This window comes from Paralichthys olivaceus, chromosome 19 (genome assembly GCF_024713975.1).
Source record: "Paralichthys olivaceus isolate ysfri-2021 chromosome 19, ASM2471397v2, whole genome shotgun sequence".
Lineage (NCBI taxonomy): Eukaryota > Metazoa > Chordata > Actinopteri > Pleuronectiformes > Paralichthyidae > Paralichthys > Paralichthys olivaceus.
In genome coordinates this window covers 12,633,509-12,655,233 of record NC_091111.1, presented here as the reverse complement: position 1 = coordinate 12,655,233, position 21,725 = coordinate 12,633,509, and the positions used below count along the sequence as shown (strand labels likewise).

Genomic DNA, 21,725 nt, shown 5'->3' with positions numbered 1-21,725 from the left:
CTCTCAATCAAAATGATAACAAAAGATCTAGTCAGATGACGATGTGAAGTTGTCTCCACCACCACTGCTGATGACAATTGATGACTGAAATGATTGAAATGAAATGATTCATGTTCATTGAAGGAAGTAATATATTAAAACTGTATTCACGCTACACAGCAAAGGACAATGAATAATCGGGATCCATTAAAGGTTAGCAAAACACGTTTGCCCCAAAAGTCCCAGACGGACAAAGTCACGTGTAAAGTGGATGTGATGCAATTAAAGGTTCAGTCTGTAGAATTTAGTGATGCCTAGTGGTGAAGTTGCACGTTGCAGCTGAATGGGAGGGATCTCACCTCACCCTCCCCTTCCAAACATGATAGAGAACCTGTGGTAGCCGTCAGGCAACAAAATTAATTGTCCTGTTAGCTGTGATAAAACATTTTGTATGGAAACATTTTGTATAATTTAAGTACACAGGTCAACAAAATGAATCATACAATGTGGTTTTAATGACAAATTGTTACATATCACATATTTAACACAATTCTATCAAGTGTTAGTAGGAGACAGAACACAAATCACTATTTCCAGTGTTAAACATTGTTAATTAACAGAAACCCAACATAAAGTGTCTTGGTCCTACATGTGCTGCCAGAATAGCTTTGTTCTTTCAAAATATGTTCCCTCATTTGGTGATTTGATGGCACTGGTGGAGAGTTCAAAACCTCCCCTAGGTGTTTGATTGGGTTGGGCTCTGGTCACTGTGAAGGCCACATGGTTCACGTCCTTTTCAAACTCATCAAACGACTGCATGACTCCATGTGCGTCATCACATTCACTGTGTTTCTCGTCTCAGGTTTTTCCTTTAATTTGTCTCAAGGTTTTGTCTCGGAACATCAGAAGTAGCGCTGGTCTGTCTGAACAAACAATAAATGTCCTTTTTTTTGTGGAGAGCAGGAATGTGCGCTTTCCTCCAATAAGGGCAGAAACCTGCACCTGAGTCTTTGTCTGTGTGTATCTGTGTGTAAATAAAGATGATACTCAATAATTCCATCCTGCCAGCACAGGCTTCGACTGTAATATCGCACACCGAGAGCACACCCTGTTCACGCTCATAAATCTCCAATCTCTCTTGGTTTTTTCCATCTCCCCTCTGCAAAAACTCCTGAAATTTTTAAGGCCAGTGTTTTGTGAGTGTAACCCCATGCCAGGGCTTTGTCTGTGGACCCACGCTGGCTAGAATTGGACAAGATTGGAACCTGTCGTGGTAATGGGGTCTGTGACCCGGTGGGGCTATCACAGCAAATGTGTGTGTGGGTAGGAAAGGGTGCACATACACTGTGAGTCTGTGTGTGTCTGTGTGTGCAGTGATGCACAAGGACACAAACCTTCCAATAGAGCCTCCAGGGTACGGCTGAACTGCCACAAACATGCAGCATTGGTTATCAGTAAGGCGGTAAATATTGATTATTTAAATGGTTATCATGTTACACTCATAAATATACATTGATTACACATCTTTGAGTAGATATCCTTCGATTTGCTCTTGAAAAATACAAAACCATTAGCAGCTTGTAATACAGTTATTTATAAATTCTTCATTTTCTACTGAAGACTCCTTTGAGAAACAGTTTTACCCAAATTTATTCCAGTTGTATTTTTTACAAAACAAAGGACCTTTTGTTTTCCGGCAGCATTCAGGAGTAATTCCCTGGTAGTTTTATCCATCAGTTGTGCTACAGTCTATTGATCGAAAACAAAATGTTAGCTACCCAAGAATAAACCCCAACAACCATTATCTCCACAAGCCACAGGACCATAGAGCACCATAACTTCCAGATCCAAGAATCAACCAGTGTACAATCTCAGTGTCTATAAATTATATAACACATCATCAACTGTGGTCCACCCCTGGTAATTTAATACACCATTTTTTCTGTGTGTATATGAACTCCCCTCACTGGGAGAGATACAGTTGATAGCTCATGTTCACCACTGCCAACACTGTAGAAGAATTTTACAACTAGTGTCAGATGAACTGCAGTTCACCCCTTCGCTCCGCAGCAGTTTAGGCTTCTACCTCTTCCCTGTCAGCCGGTGCTTGGAGTCGTTGATCACTTTGACGTGCGTGTGCGTCGCACACCGTGGGTGTAAATAATCAGATTTGTGACAAGAAAGCAGCCAGTCAGAGGAGGTGCGAATTGAATTTCTGAACCCTCATTCCATTGGTCTGATATGAATACTCAGCAGATGAAACAGCATGCCTCCGCTCAGGAACAGAAACTGAATCTCTAATTTGAGACAGAGGCAAGCGAAGATTAAAACAGATTCAATGACTGGCAAAGGGACCCGTGCCGCGTGCCAAGACACATGGATCGCATCTTTGCCAGATTTTGTGCTCATCCTTTATGAAGAGTGAAAGCATCTTCTATTCATCTGAATACCGCACAGACTTCCACAGTGAAATAGTTATGTTTTAACTTGGCTGCCTGAGGGAATTTAAAAAATATCAACCTGTAGCAAAATTTTGATTTATATTTGCAAGGCAGTTTAAAGATTGAATCATCGCAATATTAATTAAAACAAAGATGAATTTAAATAAAAGCATTTATCCACATTTGATTGATCGCAGCCTTATGATGAGCCTTTTGGTTGCCTGAGATACTGGCAACAGGCATAGGTGAGAGGAAATAGTAGGCGAGGTGGGAAATTGAATGATGATTTGTGGACAGTGTCCTGACAGACTAGGTTTTGTGCAGCCTACACAGACACAGTGGTTCAACATAATGAAAAGCTTGGAATGGAAGTAGAAACTGTCAAAAAAAAAAAATCGGTTGAAAGTCTATACTGACCTGAATGACTTCCATCTACAACTGCTCAGCACACTTGTGGCAGGTCAGGGCATCCCAATGCTCCTTGTAACATAAAAACATACATATACACTGATTCATTAAACATTCAACATCGTGCTGCTCTTCTATAAAAGAACACTAATGAGAATTATTTTCATATCAGCCAGAAAAATAACTGTGTGAATCCTGTAGATGGTGTTTCCTCCTTCATTCTCATCAAAACCACAGATAAAGGTAGTGAGCATTTTAATGATGAGTTCGCCAGAGCATGACAGAGCAGGAGTGGATTTGGCCTCAAGGCAATCTTTCATAGTAAAGAGCGACAGAGAGCTTGATCTGTCTTTATGCGCTTTTAATTACACACGGCTGGCTGGGCTCCAATCCCCCAGAGAGGCAGGGTGTAAAGCACACGTCAGGACCAGCCACCACTCCGCTGGCAGGTCAGTATTACCCCACCTAAACACCCTCAAGGGAAGCGAAGGGGAGGATCACAAGGCACCTCAGAGGGCGACGAAGGGTTAATCCAGCAGACACATTTGCAAGTGCCACAGGCGGCTGTCAATCATTCCTCAGTATTTTTGACTGACGCGCAGTGAAAACAACTGTCGAGCTGGGGTGTGGGTTCCTAAGCCAAATTGCACCCGGCAGGCTCACATATTTATTTCACATCCAGAATGTCGCACGCTTGCACGTTTTATTACGTACAGGCATATTTCCCCTAAAGAAAAACACCAGGTTTAAAGAGCAGCTTGGCCACATTGCTGTGTCTTTCCATTGAAAGTGACATATGCTGACTTTCGTTGACATTTCGCCTCCTGACTTTAACCTGTCGGCTTTTCATTTTGCCGATCAGCTGACGGACAGGCAGTCAGTGTCACCAGGAAATGTGAGAAGACAGACATGGTGCTTGGCTATATCTGCTATGACTGATTGATCAGACAGACAACAGTCAGCTGCGTCAGGACATGGGATTAGGGCTCAGATGAGTGTGTGTTCCAGTGTTTGCTGTCAGTACTCCCCCCCGCCCTGCACCTTTCCTGCAGACTGGCCATGCTTATTCATGCGCACATATTGACAAACACACAGAAACCCTCATGGACTCACATCCTCTGTCTCGCACACACTCGCACATCTTTCATCGACATACATTCCAACAGCTCAGAGCACATTGAACAGCGAGAGCCTAGGGAATGAGACTCCCTCACACAGAGAGAGCTTTTATGTTATCACAAACTCTTGATTCACATGACTGTCATCTTGCAGAACCATACTTTACTGCCGCAAATGTAGTAACCTCCAGGCAATGTCAAGGTGAAGGAAACGTGTCAGCACCTCCCCGGTGAGCTTCGCTTCGCTCCAGCTCTCTCCAGTTAATGACTCGAGCGTGGAGAGCGTTACCTCTGCCGGGGCCTGGCCAGATGACCCACAGGAGATGGTGTTGGAGGGAGGGGAGGATACAGACTGTAATCACAGGCAATCATCAGCTCTCTCGGTGGATCTGTGCTACTCTGGGCTGAACTGCTTGGCCCCCAAACCTGTGATTTGAGCTGCAAGGTGGAGTGAGACAAAGGAAAATGTGTGTGGATGAGGGTGACAATGAAGATTTATAACACGGAGAACCCACAAATGAAAGATTCTACTGATTTACTGTAGGTGAGAATGCCCCTGTTATTGTTGATGTCTTATAATCAATATAGTATATACAGTTCCTGTGCTATTAAAAAAGAGGTTTAGTTGTCAGAGACCTGGCTTTGTTTTTGGAGGAAAAAGAATTTGAAGGTTGGAGGTTGATCCAAACCAACTAGGTCCATAACAAAAATTGTAGACTGGCTCCAAATTTGTCAGAGCAAACCCTCAGCTCAGATTTTGTTTTATTCCTTAGCCACCAATTGACTGATGAGTGTAATGTTGCTTTGGCTGAGGCAACATCAAATCAGTGCAGCTCAAATGTTTCCAAAGAGAGAAAACCACTGAAATGCAACTACATCTTATGATTTGCATGTTCATACAGTCCAGTTTCACCTCCACACTATTGTGAGAGTCTACAAACATGCGTGGCTAAAAGAAGTGGAACTTATGCAATGCTAGAGCGTTAGCATGCCAACGTCCTTAAAAACCATGCCGATGTGCTAAATATGTTCAGCAGGTATCATGAAATCATGTTTATCTTGCTGAAAATCTTGTAGCAAGTAACTGGAGTGTAGTTAGTGTAGCAAGGCTAACTATATGGAAATTATCGTGACCAGTGCCGCGTTCCAGTATACCTTGTAGCTCGGAATTACCAGCCCCCGAGTTGGAAGTTGCAACTGTTCTGTACAGTCACAAAGTTCCGTACACTTCCTACCAAATGTGCAAAAAGCAGAAATAATGGTAATGATATCAGTCTACACTAGTGGACTTGACACTGAGCTCACGTGTCTTGACCCTCTGGGTGATGGAGGAAGCTGGCAGTGTCATCTCAGCACGAGAGGAAAAAGAAAGTTCCATGCAGCTTGACGTTGTGTGCCGAGCCGCGGCGAACTCTCGACCCTTCAGGCTAGTAGTACTCTGCTTCCCCCAGCTCACCTGTCTCCCTTCATCAGCACACAACAAGCCTCTTCGTAGCCTGCAGCACTGATACTAATATGAAATACAGAAAGGTTGTCAATTTCATTTTACAGACAAGTTTGCTCGTGCCACTCATATAGAACATAAAGAGCACTTGCTCACTTCCGCCAGTGCGATCTACTGGCCTTGATAGGCAAAAAATAACCTCTGCTTATATGGCTATATGCATCTCGGCTCTTTCTTTGGAGCTGTTGACTCTTACTCTTGTGGTGTGTAGTGACACTGTGAGAGAACAGCCTCGGACTGTTTGTCTCTAACTCTGTCCTCCGTGCTCTGTGGGTGAGTCTGGTTGTCTGCTCTCTACTGTGGTCTTTCATCACGTTCACTCCCCATACTGGCATGCCTACCAGCATTGTGTGTGTGTGTGTGTGTGTGTGTGTGTGTGTGTGTGTGTGTGTGTGTGTGTGTGTAAGACCAGATCTTTACTGCCATCTAGTGGCAGAATCCTGTGACACCACCTAGAGATCACCTCTGAGTTCAAGAATAAAAAATAAATAAATCAAACAACAGTGTTTTGCAGCCACTGTGCATATTCAGTACATGTGTGTTTGTAGCTCATTACTGAGAGTCCATATTAGTGTAGCAGGTCAGTTAAGTCAATGAGCAAGTGCTAATTACTCTCCAGTCCCTCTGTGCATTGCCACTTGTTACACATTTGCATATAAATTACTTTAAATGTGATGTCGCCGCGAAATTCCTCAACCTGCTGCTTGTTTAAAATTCATGAGTGCTTTTGAATTTTGTCAGGCATGGTTGGGTCATCACAAAAACCCCTTTGATACATTTTAAAACTCTGGCAGGTGTGCACGTGTGTGTGTGTGCGTGCAGGGATTTACGATTATATTTTGTGAAGTTTTTGTCCCTGACGAAGCTTCCTGTCGTCTTCTATCCCTGTTTTTTAATCTCATTACACAGTCCTGGCTCACACATGGTGGATGGACACTTGTGCCTGTGTGTCTAAACATATGATAATTACTTTGAGTATACAGCATGAATATAATATAATGACTGTATGCTCACACTGTATGTCACAATGATCGGTTTTGGTCTGTGGTCACTAGCAAGGCTCATAGCAATGTGACCAGGAGAGCAGTGTTTCCATAGGAACTTACAGTAGTATGCACCCCCCCCCCACACACACACACACACACACTCTCTCTCTCCCTCGACAAGCACTCTTGTTCAGTGTTAATTTGTGTCTGCTGGTTGATTGTTTGCCTCAGGAGAAACAAGGATGGCGCTCGGTGCTAAAAGTAACTGAATGGCCCTTTTACACTTCGCTAATTGAATCTGAACGTTTTGATTAGTTTTTTTTTTCTCTGTGTGTGTGTGTACTTGTTTTTGTTACCTCTTTAGGACCTTTTTCCATTACAAACACTAACCTTATCAGGTCCAGCGCACCTCATGGGGACCAAAGCCTTCTCCCAATTAGGCAAAACATTGTTTTTGAGGTCCCGGTTAAGTGTTAGGGCTAAGATGTGCTGTGGATAAGTTAAGGTTTGATGAATCATTACGGGGTAAGGTTTTGGTGTGGCTGTCCACAATGAATAGAAGTAAATGCAAAGTCTTCATATGGATGGGTGTGTGTGTTTGCGTGTGTGTGTGTATAAAAGAAATAGAACACAAGGCTCTGATGCAGGCTGACAAATAGTTTTACTGACCATATTGTTTTCAGCATACGACACTATATTACTGAGATGATGCAATGGCCCTCGAAACAACATTCTGAATTTCTAATGCTACAATATTCATATGTGTTTTTCTATGGGGGAGCAAAAGTGCAATTGTTATAAATACTTGAATGCTTTGAATTACTGTCTCTGAGGGTAACGCTATTGCATTATTGAGTGGAAAATCATAAACCATAATATAAAATACAAAGTGCTGCTGGCAGGTTTACTATCTTGACTGTTAACAAGGTTGACCTGCACACTGATGCAGATGCAGCCAGCTCAGCAGTAGTGTAGTAGTAGTAGTGGAGTGATGTAGTAGTGTAGTAGCTCAGCCTCCAGCAGCAGAGGAATGTATGGACTCTTTGATGTTTTTCTACCTGCAAGAGGCAGAAACCGCCTGCATGGCTGTAATAAATGTTTTATATGTCTGCCTCTGTGTGTGTGTGTGTGTTTGTGTGTTTGTTCTGGATTAAAAGAAAAATCCATTGCTCTTGTTTATACACACTCATGGAAATGCTGGAGGGCTTCATTAACCGAAACCATTGGTGTAATTGTGAAAGAGTCAAACATGGTAATGCTCTAATTGAATGATCCAAGCACAGTGTTTAATAGAAGGCATTTGTAGCTGAGAGGAACATTAAAAATCTTTGACCTGATGCACAAGAAATGTGCTTGTCCAACCCCTTGAACAAAGAATCTTGGCCACATTCTCTCTGTGCTGCCTCATCTGTGTGTGTGCACACTTGCATACACCCTGTTTAGATAGTTGGGTCATGTCGCGCATCCTTAAAGAGTCTCTTTCGGCACTTTTTTGTAAATTCCTTTGGTTTGTGTTTACATGAACCTTCACTCTGTGTTTCCTTCTCTAAATGTTGTGACGGCAGCTCTAAACAGGATGCAGGTCAGCAGTAATTTTGGTTTATACAAGAGATATACAAAATGGCTGGAGTGTCAGTGGACTGATATGACTGCATTCATGCTATTTGTCTTTCTGTTTCAATTGAGTGTTTCCCACTGCTGCACTACCATTTCCACTCATAGATTCATTTTGTGAACAAAGGAAGGAAGCTTTACTCTGTTATGGGGCTTTGCTGGTTTGCAAAATACCAGTACTTTATTATGTATAACAAAAAATGCAAATTAATCTGGTTTATCTAATTTCAAACACTTTGTGAGGAGAAGATTTGTCCTTGTTATTGTTGTGCCACTTCTGCGTTCATGTGGTGTTGGAATAATCTGAAGAATTAGTTCCAGACTGGGAAAATTCAGTCGGTCCAACAACTCGGAGAGTCTGCGAAAATGTTGGTACGTGAGTTGCAGACGTCGTCACTTATTACTCACTTAACATTGATAACCAGGATTACAGTAGCATCTAATATCAATTTACCAAATGTTACACTTTTTTCACACTGCATGTCCAACTCGCACAAGCAATTTTATGAATACCGTGCATATGTTTTAAATTGTTTCCTTGGCTCCTCCTTGTAAGCATGTTTTTTAAATGCTCTAAATGAAATGAATACAGCACATTTTGTTTACAGCGTCCATGTTTTTCTTATATTGCAACTTCAAAGCACATCAAAGTCAGTACAACTACCTCACAAGCTCGGAAAATTTGACCTTCCACGGAGCATGTGAATACAAAGTACATGATGGAAATGATACAGAGTATTTTTTGAACTTAATTTTTGTTATCTAGTCTCTGGCATTCTTCAGAAACAGAGAAGAAAACATAACCTGACCAGTTTGGGTTCTTGTGGTCACTGCATGATATCTGGATGTGTATTTTTTTTAGGGGTTGCACATCAGCTCCGTTCGTGGCCACATAGCATTTCGACTTTCCACTGCTTTCGTCTCTGGGCCTGATCTGTTTCCTATTTACCAGTGTGTCAGTGTCATCTCACCCCCACGTCTGGGAGAGCGGTGCACCCTGGGTTATTCGGTTCTGTCAGCAAGACTTGACGCGGTAAGCCGTGTCCTGGAGGATGGATTTGGGATGAGGAGGAGAAGAAGTTGTTGTCCAAACCCTTGTTTGTCCTCCCTTGCCCCTCCATTCCCCTCTCTTACCCTTCCCACCCTCACCCCACATTTCTCCTTCCTCCTCTCCCATGACCTCAGGGAGCGCTCGGGAGGTTCACTGTTCCAAAATGGGATGAATTTTCCCCCCTTCTTCATCTGTGGCTGCTCTCTCTCCCTCTCCTGAATTAACGCTGAAAAAAAAATAAAAACCCAAACCTCACTGCTGAGTGACTCATTCAAATAATTGTTGCTCTTGGCTGTATCAGGTTTCTCTTTTCTCTGAATCTATTTTTGCTTTTCTTCCTTCCCCCAGTACAGTGCGGTATCTGGGCCATTTGTGAATTAGGGCCTTTGAGTGAGAAGGCTGAAAAAACGAGTGACATCAGAGAGAGAGAGAGAGAGAAAGAAGAGAGGGATTCAAAGCCTGAGTCGTCCTGTAATTTTCTGCTCTGTTTCTGTGCCTGAATATGTGACGATTCCAGACAATCAATGAGAGATTGTCCTCGTTCCTGCAGCCGGCTGGGTCACTTTGTGTGTGTGCACGTATGAGTAACCATGTGGTAGCATGTGCGTCTTATTTTAGCAAGATTTTAGGTGTGTCTAGGTGGAGCCCGACATTCTTTACTTTTACTGGAAGACACCTTTAAGGGAGTGCACCACGCTATTCAGAACAGAATAACAGCGACGACAAAGAGACGCTACATGTGTGGGAAAGACAGCAAAGAACAAAAGGGGACGAGAATTGAGATAGCAAAAAGGAAAGGGGAGTGGACGGAGAGGGGGAAGGCCAGACCAACTCAATTTTGAAACAGACAAGTAAGACGATACTTGTTGAAACATTTTTTGAGGGAAAGGGGAAAAAAGAAAAGAAGCGAGACATAGAGAGATCCCTCCCACCCTAACAGATCCAAGTTACTGTAGACTATCCTATAGCCAACCCTACCCTCCCCTTCCCCTCCTCTCCCGGTCCCATGTGAGCTGCAGCCTGATGACTGGACCTCTCTGTGTCTCTGCTCCGCTTACGCTTTGCTGCGCTCCGGCAGACATGCATTGTTCTCCACTGTACACTACTTGTTGCCCCCATTCTCAAAGACTGGGTCTGTCTTAGCTCCGCAGGAAGATTGACTGGGGAAAATAAGGCTTTGGCTGCCTCGCGGTGAGTACTGACGATTGAATTTGTTGGGTTTTGGTCAGGGGAGAGTCGTGTCATTCATTTATTTGCTGTGACATTCATTTTTCCTAATGTTTCTGAGTTTGGAAAATGCTTACGTGATATTTGTGATATGTGATTTCTAAACAAGACAGTGACGTTGGCTGTGGAATCTGAACTAACTGCAGAGAAACTTTTGTACAGAGTTGGCAAGACGACCGCTCCAGTAGTGAAAGCCTTCGTAACTCTTCTCCCCTTTTCGCTTACTCACTCTATTAACTTAATACACATGGCTCCGTGCTGTGTGGGTGTGTGTAGCGTACATGTGTTGCCATTACGCTCAGTGTTTCTGGAGTAATTCTACGTGATTACATGTTTTGTCTTCTTCCATCTCAGCGTGCATGTGTATGTCATTCACATTGAGCTATTTACCCCTGTGTGTTCGCTCCACGGTGTAGATGTGGGAATTTACAAAAGAAAAGCAGAGAGGTGAAGTAGAAAGAGAACCTGGCATCCTCCTGCCTCACCGTTTGTCATCCCTCTTTCATTGATTTCCTCATCTCTGCTCGCTGAACGAGAACAATAGCCTCACGCCTGGCCAAGACCCCCAATAAACAAGCCAGTCGAATATCAACACCAAATCTCATGCAAGATGTCCATTGATTTTCTTTGTCACCAGATGCACACACACACACACACACAGAGCAAAGCACATGTAACACAGTCGAGGCCCAGTTGTCTAGAGGGACTCCATTGTTTGTCCAGCATAATTGTTTGTGTGTATGTGTCCAGAGCCTTGTCCAAAAGGTTTTGCACAATGAAGTCTGTCAGCAGGGGATGTGGATTTCTATCTCCCTCTACGTCTCTTTCTCCCACCCCCTTTCCTGTCCAATTCTCCCTCCACATCTGCATCAGCTCCCCCTCCACCAGCTGACAAGAAACAAGGGAGCGGATGGAGGGGGGAAAGAGGCGTGCATGCAGGAACGAGAGGAGAGAGAGGGATAGAAATGGGAGGAAGGGGAGTTTGCTGTGGCCAGAGTTGCCCTGGTAGACTTCCCCCCCTCCCTCATGCAGGAAGAGGATACCTCACAATGTCATTGTGAGTGTCCATTGTATGAGAGGAAACTGAAAATTTGTACACAGTTGCAAGGACACATTTGTGTGCATATAATAAGCGTGTGAAGGATTTGGCGTACATAAACGTACTGATACAGATGCCAGTGTTAGCAAAGCCATCATTAAGAACAGATTCTCATGCTCCTGTCGTATTTAGCTCAGAGAGCAGAGCCTTGATGCTTCTTTGGAAAGCTTGGTCTTTGCTGAGTGTCAAATTTTCAATGGGAATATTTGCCCGAAGGCTTTAGCTGTCAAATCCAGTCCTGCTCTTTGTCAGTCTCCAAACTCTCCTGCCGTTCAGCTCGTGAGTGTGTGCGTCTGTCAGTAGCTGGACTCTGATGAGCTCCCCCGACGTTCAAAAACTGTGAAAATGGAAAAGTGTAAAGCTCTAGTTTTAAGAGAATCAGTCACTCAGCCCAGGTTGGATTTGCTTTCTCATTATCTCTGCCAAATGAAACCGTACGTGCCAGCTGTTGTTTTGCGCTGCTCTGCCAGAGCTGGGCAACCACTCCTGCTTCTGTTTATCCAGGGCAGGGCAGGGCCGAGTGGCAGCGCCAACAGGTGTGTGTTGACATCATTAGCGTTAAGTAAAAGTCGAGGCAGGGGTGAACGTCTCCCCTCACATCTGTCTCTGCAGCTCGGTACACGTGATTCGCTGAGTTTTTTGGGGGGGGGTAGTGGCAGTGATTGGGACAGTGATAAAACACCAGCCTTCATTTTCCTCCCAGGACTTGTTTGACTGTGCAGTTTGTGCCATATGTGCCTGTGTAATTCAGTCGTCTCCCTCTGTCAGTGCAGCTGTTCTGTGTCTTCTATTTCTCCGTTTATTTCGGGCTGTTACGAGCTCAGCCTGCATCTGTGCGTGATTTATTGGTGAGCAGCGATGACGTTACAATACAGGTGGCGTGGCTGTGACTGAGGTCACTACAGTACAAATGGTGTCGTTGTAACTCGACATCAAGCGTTCACACTTACAATGCGTCGCATTGCAAAGTTTTGTATGATCACTTTTAGTTTTTCATTATGTGTCTTACGATATAAAATATATAATAAAGTAACATGATATTGACTTGTAGAGACAATGGTTCTGTTTGAGATTGTGTTTACTGCTCTGACATCAGCCATGTTTGTGTGTCCTACATTACATCTACAGTACACTCTCATCAGGCAGACTGCAGCCAATGAGGTGCTGTCATTTGGCGCTGTACGGTACAGTGTGCTCGTAAACAAATCAGAGCGAAATGTGTTGAGCTGGGTCACAAAGCTGCGGGTTGTTTTGGTCACAGTAATAGCATTTACTCAGCAGTGATGTCAATACGCTGCGGCCAACAATGAAACAGAGAATCTGACCAAGACAAAGACCCCAACTGATGACAGAGAAACCACCAGAGTGGGACGAAATGAATGTATGAATGAAAAGGAATAAATCAGGGGGGGGGGGGATAAAGCATCGTGCACAAACCTAAAGAAGTGAAACAACAATCAGCAAATAGGAAAAACGGAACAACAAAGATTCAAATTAGCATTCGAAGCAAAAATCTGTGGTATTTAGTTTATAATTAAATATGTTTATGTATGAGGAAGACATGTATTCTTCAGTATTCTGAGCCGGACTACAGAAAGAGTTTCTTCTTTTTTCTTCTTTCTTAGAGCTTATCTGTCTCTCTGATCCTGCACTTCTCCTGCATTTCTCCTCTTATCTTAACACGTGTACTTTCAAACTTAGTTCACACACTGCAAGACAGATTAAAACATGGGGTCCGGTCCTTGCTGATGTGTCGGGCCAACACTCAAAGGAATGTAGGTATGTGTTTCATTAAATGTTGCTGCACACTTTGTGTTTTAAAGTTTTGCGGCGTCTTTGGTGTACTGCCCCACATCTGTATCATTTGTATTCCTGCCTTAGGTCCCACCATTATCACTTTTCATGAGCTTCTTGACTTGTAGCCATTCATCACTACATTTGGTTCCAATTACAGAGAGGCATTTTCTTATTAGACGTCGCAAAGGCATGTTTCATTTGTATTTATTGTTATTATTCATATATGGCGTCCAGGCATTTTTTTTTTTTTTTTACATATGACAATAACATCTGAGTCTGATTTGGGATCTGAGACATAGAAACAAACATACAGCTTCACAAATAGTTGTGGGTTGGATGCAGATGTTTCAAGAAATCTGCTTCCTGACTAGACATCATGCAACGTTGGTTTTAAAATCAAGTCAAGTAGGGTCACACAGAATGAACCATGTGTGTATCTTATCAATGATGTTGCAAGTAAGCAAATTATTTCAGAATTGAGATGTTGTTGTTGTTGCTCTCTTAATTTTTCATTTTCAAGCCCTATTTCTAAAATTGTTTGTGTTTAAGTAAATTATTTCCTTAATTCAGTATTGATCAGTAACCACACGTGTGGTCATTTTTTGTGTGCGTGTGTGTGTCTGGATACAAAGAGCTCTGATTACTGCTGGCACTGCCGACCCACTTTCTAGGACACCAGGCATTGACTGACACAGCAAGGAGACAGAAAAAGCTGTAGGCCTACACACACCTACACGGATCAACATGCAGGCGCACATCAAACCCAGAGATTAGCTCTTTGTAGGTTGATCTCATGCATTACTGTCACCGCATTTTCATTTTACTTTCATTTTTCTTATTTTTCAGAACTGCACAATTGATTGAGTTCCTCTTGAGTAAAAAAACACAGTGAGCTTGTTGGCACAGAGCAAGTATTCAAACATAATAATAATACTTAAATGTTATACTATATGGCACAAACCGCAGAAGTCCAAACTCAATAAAACACTAATAAAGTTAACATCAAGCATGCACGCACACTCGTGCTTTTTTCCTGTTTGTGTTGCCCACGGCAACGGCTTGGCAGAGCGTGGCCTGTGATGTCAGATGTGATGTACGAGTGTTGGGAGTGTGAGGGGATGACCTCAGCAGAGGGAAAGTCCCAGTGGACTCACATCAGCTGCAGCCAGTGCTCTCCATCACGACTTTTCTCACACTCAGCGTCTGTACAAACAAGTAACGCTGCCCCGAGCCTGTGAAACCCCACATTCACTGATCCCTCACTGGCATCACAAATCAGCAGCGCACAGCTTGACAACACACACATGCACAGACCAACATACCACACTTAGTCGAAACAAAGCACATTTAGAGGGTGGTTCTAGACGAAATTTTAAAAACTCTGGAGCTTTTGGGGCGCTGTAGAGCAGTGTTTTGTTTCTAAAGCTGTTATCAAGATCTTTTGGGTTAAATCGCTGAAATTCAAGCATGCAACTAAGCCAGCATCCATGATGACTTTATTTCTCACACATTTTGATTGTAAAATATTCATCGGAAAGCTACTTAGGCTGATTTAGCTCTCTACATTTGTTTCATCCTTGTGTTTTTAAACTAAAACTATGGAAGTAGATGTCTTTTGGTTTCAGTCATTTCCAGTAAATTTACCAATAAAAGACTGGCGGAGGATAAAACCACCCGCCAATGTAAGCAATGTAGATTTACAGACACTGAAAAATGTCTCCATAAATTCTTTATTAGGCCTGTGTTTGTTAGACAGAATTCATTTTGGTGACAAACAGTGAGTGTTATTGTTATTTAACAACTTGAAAAGGTCAGTTTTGCATGCTGTAATTTAAATAGGGTGTAGTTATGGTATTTCCTGTCAGTAAAGCCAGTGGTTATTCTCATCAGTCTTGGTTTAAGGGCTCTGGTTTGTGGCACATCTGTCCTGTGGCTTCTTTCCAGTGGGCAACGTAGGCATCCGTGTTCGTGTTATGGTCTTGTTGTTGGCATCAGTGTGTTTTCTCTAATATTCAAACCCATTAGATCCTGCTCTTTGACACACTAGTCGCAGGGTTATAGCATGAGCATCCATTTTCCTTGCCTCTGATTCAAACAACAGTCGATCCATAAATGACGGCTGCCTCTTCCTTGGACAGCTGTGGAACCAGCCATGGATGGAAAAAAATATTCATGGAGGCACCAACCACATCCATACATATCAGGAATGTGTGTGCTGCTGCTGCTGCTGCGTTGCTTTCGTCACAGGCCCGCGTGTGCATGAACCTGTTGGTGTGGGAATACATCGTGAACTCTTACGAGGTGTTAAGAGATCCAGAGCCAGTAATGAATCACAGGGTGAATTATTTTTCTTCTCGGGATTTGCTCCGCATTAACATCTCACTCTGAGGTCAGTGTTTAACGGCTGCCGTAAAAGTAAAGGATGGTAAACACATAAAAGTGCAGAAGCGAAAACAGAGTGTGCTCTGAGTGTGGGAGAGGTTGAGGTGGGAGGGCGGGGGAGACTTTAATCTGTGAGTTTCTGCCATGGAAGCGTGTATAATACAGTTCTTCAGTCACAGTGAAATTAACACCTTCACTTTTGTTTTAACAGATGTTTTTCTGTGCACATCAGGTGACAGAGCATGACGCCGACATTGCTCATTTAATAAATATCTGTAATCCTGCTCCTTGGTGGCATTTGTGAGTCACATCGAGCTCACTCTTATGTTATCACTGACTTGCCCCAGGGGGAGCTATTGCTCTAGATGTGAACTCTGAATCCTCCGTCCTGTCCTGCCCCTGGGAACCCATCAAATACCCCCCCTCTGTCTTATTTACCCTTTCTCCTTCCTGTCTTTGTCTCTTAGTCTCATTATGTTATAACCTTGTAAACATAATTTACAGTTTCTTAACCTTTACCCCACTTTTGATTCCCTGACAATGACAACAGATTTCCCACCTTTCTTTTCGCCATAACCCCAGAAACCCAGGCCACAGCTGTAAACATGTTTCCGCCACATGTCTTGCTGTCCGATGCCAGTCATTTGTGCACATAAACAGACCGGTTGAGGTTATGACTGAGCTGAAACTCTGGAAACTAGATGGTGTCAAAGCCGGGCCGTCTTTTATTCCGGCTACAGTAAAAGCTCAGTGTGACTCAGGGCAAAGCGAAGCTGCATCGTTGTGTCTGAGCTCCACTCCTACTTTATCCCTGTAGATCTTGTTTTGCTGCAGTGTTTGGTGAGTAAAGCTTTTTTTCTGGTGATGTTGATATTCATGTCAGGAATAGCGTCGGTGTTTGTGTGTGTGTAACTGCAGGGTAGTTGTGGATCAGAGGTTTGAAAGCCTGGTTGTGCCCATGTGCTTCAATCGTTTCTGCAGCGACTCATCAGGTGCATTTTTTGAGTTTAGATTTCTTTTTAAACCAATAATTGTGGCTCTGTTGGTGGTGTTTGATCGAATTAAAATGTGTTCATATTGCAAATGAATCGACTACATTAAATGTATTAAATTGGACTATACTGTTCGTGAGGTGTTGTTGTTTCCGTTGTGGTTACACAAACCCACCTCCTACATTCCCTCAGCTCCACAATCCCCCTGCCAGACTCTGGGAACAGAGCCAGAGAGGTAAGATACATTTCTTCAAAATACACACACACACACACACACACGCTCCCTTGAGAACACCCTCCTCCAACGCAGAATTTGTTTTTTAATCCTCCTTCACATATGATATAGAGAGCTTTAAATAGTTATGCTTCAAACCTCAGGTCTGTCCTTTACAAGCCATATGGGCTCATATTTTTTTTCTTCTCTGAGATCATCATGACCAGATCATCTCGCAGCTGTCCCTCAATATATTCCAGACTTTGACTGGGGGATTAAAACAAATGTGTGTGTCGAGAAAAGAGAGGAAAAAGTAATTGAAACCGGGGCGTTCAAGTCTGAAGCTGTGACCATGTAGCTGCAGTATCCCCAGTTCGATTGTCATCTTAGTTGATTACTGTATTTCTCTAAGGATTGTGTTTTCATGCCAGTTCTATGTCGATGTTTAAGATGGAGAGATGGTGCATAAGAGTAAGAGTGATACTCGGAGAGAAGGCAGAAAGGGAAATAGTACTTCAATTGTGGGCCACATGCCAGCTCTGCATCACAGAATATGGATATCTTCTCCGCCAGCACGGGCTCAGCACCAAGCCCCGCAGCACAAAACTGTACCAACACAGGCGTCCTGTGAGTGTGTGTGTGTGTTTGTGTTTGTTGGTCCTCCTGGGGCCTGTCTTCAATCCCTCTCACCATCCCGACCCTGCCTGATCTTTTTCTCCATCTGTATTTCACCAGGTTTTTGCAGCCTGTCAGATCGATCCAACGCTGCCTCTGTAGTTGTCCTCAAACATGATTCTGCAACTGAACACTGGTCCAATGACGCAGACACATAAAGGAACGTTGTAATGGATGATTAAAGCAATTAATTAGGCAAAATAGATATAAATATGCATGTTTCAGCTTCTTGAATGTGACGGTTTGATGCATTGTCCTTGTTCTATATCACTATAAATTGTTTATCGGTGGACTTGTTAGTTGGTTTATTTGTTTGTGAACAGGATTACGCAAAAACAACAAGAAATTTCCATGGAATTTTGTGGAGAGGGAGGGCATGACCCAAGGACAAAATTCATTACATTTTAGTGTGGATCAGGGGTCAGGGACATCTTAAAAGATTCTCATAGAATTCTCAGTGAGTGATTCATGGAACTTGATGAAAAGATGTTTAGGGGACTGATATTTATGAGTGAGTGCAATTTGGTGCAGATCCAAATAAGAATCTGGATGAAGTGAATTTATGGAACATTCGCCTTATGAAACCATAAGTTGGAATCCACTCTTTAGGACTGTGTCTCTCCCTCAGGCAGAAACATCTGTAACCCAACCTCACTTTTACTCAGCCTGCATTTGATCTCAGTGGGCACGTTAACCTTTATACAGCCTCTGGTCCCGCTGAGTCATCCCAGTTCCAGAGACGCTCCACTCTTCCAGAAGGGAGAACGGGCAGCAGAGCAAGTTCATTATTCGTGCATTGGCTGGCCTCTAACCTACACTTGAAGGGCAGCCATTAAACACTCAGAGCTAATGACCTCTCCGCTTGTCCATCTATCAGCATGGATGTGGAGTTTGTTGTGTGTGATCTCATGATGGTGTGGGTTACACTGATACAGAGAGCGACGGGGGGACAGACTGACAGACAGGACGCCCCATCGGCTCGTAATGAGGTCTCGTCAGGCCGGAGCAACCGCCACATCTTGTGCCAAGCATCAGGGCATTGCCATGGTAACCACTAAGCCCTTTTACCATCTCACATGTTCTGATAGGCCAGAAACAAATGTTTGTTTCATTAGTCTGGTTTCTAAATTAGAACTTGAGTAATGTCTCAGCCGTAGTATAGAAACAACTACCCAGTCCGAGTAATACCCTTTGAATTTACTTTGATGAAAACTTGTTGAGTTTGGTTGAATACATCAGGAGCCACAGTACTTTAATCTTCATTGCCTGCAGTATGAATATAAAAAATGAAGAAATATTTCCCTTTATTTGTTTGGATTTAAAGACCTAAACACTGTATTAAACTCTAGGATGTTGAGGTTTCTCTTCTCCCTTCTCTTTATATGAGCAGCAGTTTTTGTACATTCAGCATCACCATCCATCCACGAGTTCAACCGGAGCCTCGATCGTCTCCATGTGAACCTGTTTAAGTAATTAGGAAAGTACACAAGTTTTGTTTTGTTTTGTGTTTCTGTGGCTCGATGCTGCCACCGGGTTCATATTTTACCAGTGTACGCAGGATCCACTTGGATAAAATGTGGGGGGAATTCCTGTGAAAGTGGAGGGCTGGTGGTTGAGCTGAGCTTGCACTATGTTTGTGTGTTGTGTGGTTGAGCTTCGTGTAGACGGCCAGACGGACGGACAGAGACAGATTGAGACTGAACTACACACATGCACACACACTCACATTTTTATACACAGCTATCCTTATTAGGACTTTCCTTTGACATCCATTCATTGTGGACAGCCTAATCTAAACCTTAACCATGACCAGTTAACTTTAACCTAAATACATTTCACATCTTTCCTCCTAACTTTAATCTAAATTAAGCTTTGCCTTATCAGAACTGTGCTTTGGTCTCCACGGAGTCTACTGGTCCAGACTAGGTCAGTGTTTATGCTGGGAAAGGTCCTAAGGAGGCAATGAAAATGAGTACTCACACACACAAACACACACACACACACATTGGCATCACAGCTACTTACTAATAAGTTCCATTTATGCTGTTTTTCAGTGGGAACCTACTACATGCCGGATGCAAGCCGGATGCAAAACTGCAGGATAAAGTTTTTTCGCTTTTTCGAAATGATGAAAGGTGAAATGTATTTCTCTCCCCAATGATCTCAGAAAGTGACACAGTCACAACATGTAGAATAAATTATTTTTGACTTAAACTTGAAAGGAGCCAAATGTGCTGTGGTCAAGTGTAAACTTTGGAAGAAAACGGTTATTGATGTCAGCAGGGAGGCGTTGTACGTGCGCTGCCAAAGCCACATACATGTACAGTGCATGCCGTCAGACCACAGTTGAATCCGGAGTGTGGAGCCAGTTGTCACATAGCGAGTCAGCAAGTTACTCCATGGTACCTGAAGAGCAGTGGTGAATCAATACTGGAACTAAACAACTATTTTAAAAGACTTGCGTTCAAGCTTCTGCCGACTCTTGAGCTAAACCAACGAACATGTCATTTTTGTGGTCTTGGAACAAAGTGGAGTAGTAGACAGATAAGACCCTTGCCAAGGAATTTGGAAACTTACACTTTATTCCAAATGTAAAAGGACTTTGTATATATTTTTCATATTATTCAGTTTGACAGGAAATTGATGTCACAAGAAAGATTTCTTGAATTGCAAACAACTGGGGTTATTGGTGGAGGATTGTACGCTGATTATCTCCACTTGGAGCACTTCAGTTTCCTTCTTTGGCTCTTGAAAGTGAATTATGATATGGGGAAACTATTTAACTCTGGTGCCGGTTCAATTCGCTCCAATATCTTTAACAACAGACTCGGGTGAGTCCCGATAGCACAGAGCGTTGGGATTCAGTTGAATGATATGTTCAGCATGATGTTGGAGGTTTTGATATTCCTCCACTGTTGTGACTCGGTTGTGTGTGTGACAGATTGTGCATCGTGGGTTGTGTGTGAGATATACGACGGCTGCGTGAATGCTGACAGTAATTATAGAAGGCCGCACCGCAGAGAGGCCCAGGGCTGGCTTATAGGAATAATTTATTATAACATCTAATACATAACCAAATGTCAGCCAAAAGTGTAGATTTTTTTTTTGCTGCTGGCAATCTGATATAAATCTCCTGGGGTGAGTGAAGCTGTAAATGCTCATGATACGTTACTCGCTGTGCAGAAAAGATAAAAAATGTGGGTTTGTTTTTTCTAGATTTGATTTGCAGTTTAGGTTCGGGATTCTGTGTCAGTGAGTGCACGGCTGCGGAGTGTGTGCTGTATATCTCTGTCTGTTTATGTGTGTGTGTGCCAGGGATAATGTGGCATCTCCAGACCTGGATTCCTGGATTTCCTCTCACACCACACTCCACAAGAGACGCTCTGTCTTTCATGGCTTCTGCAGGAACTAAATGTTGTTTGTTCCCTAAAACGTACATCCCCTTGCTTTTAATTACAATCATCCACATTCCAAAAACACAACTCTTGCACGACAAACATTGACGATGCCAAAATCTTTGTGACCAACCTTTGTTATCCTTCTTTCTGCGGTGTCTCTGGATATTAGCTGGTACAACAGGTGAGAGTGTTTAGAGAGAATTGACTTACAAAGCCCAGACAGGGCTATAAAAGTTTTATGTACCCCAGTGGCTACTGTCTTGTTAGCACTGGAACTGTACAGTAAATACAAAACGTCCCTGTCTCTGCATGTGTGTGTGTCTTGAATGTGTGTATTTGTATCATATAAACCTGAAATGAGTACTATAAAAGTGACCTTGGTATGAAACTGCAAGGGATAATTACGTGGCGTGTTCACAGCACACGTGGTCGTTAATAACAGCGAGGGCTCGGCCTATTTTTACTGTTTCTAGCTCCGAGGCTAACATATGGCGAGGCGGACGGCTGGCTTGACACAACAGGATGTGCGAGAGGGTTTAATAGACAGTTCTGTGTCCTGCACGTGCAGGGGGGTGGCTGTGCTCTTTGGCCTGCAAGTGCTGTGTATTTGACATCAACAGGGGGCGCCACTGTGTCCCATTTCACTGCCCCACTCTCGGAAAGAGGCTTGTGGATGAAAACACAGGAAGCAACATTTTTGGAAGAACATGAGCATGGAGACTCGACAGATGAGCAATGGACTAATGAGAAAATTGTGTTTTTGCTGCAAAAGTCTAATGTAAAACAGATTTGAAGTAATCAGGGTTAGAAGATGATACTCTCCCACTGGCCAAAGTTTAC

At 43.2% G+C, this 21,725-nt stretch overlaps 1 protein-coding gene across 7 annotated transcripts in view; it reads left to right on the top strand.

Annotated features, from left to right (window-relative positions):
- The window catches only part of sash1a (SAM and SH3 domain containing 1a), a 214,274-nt gene that overhangs the window by 139,336 nt on the left and 53,213 nt on the right, over positions 1-21,725 (top strand). The window contains exon 1 of one of the 7 annotated variants that reach the window (XM_069515472.1): positions 10,100-10,292. The exons of 5 other annotated variants lie outside the window; for them this stretch is intronic. The gene's annotated coding sequence lies outside the window, so the exon portion shown is untranslated. Of the gene's footprint in view, positions 1-10,099; positions 10,293-16,422; positions 16,447-21,725 lie in introns of those variants that run through there. One more of the 7 variants, XM_069515473.1, reaches the window with a different exon arrangement.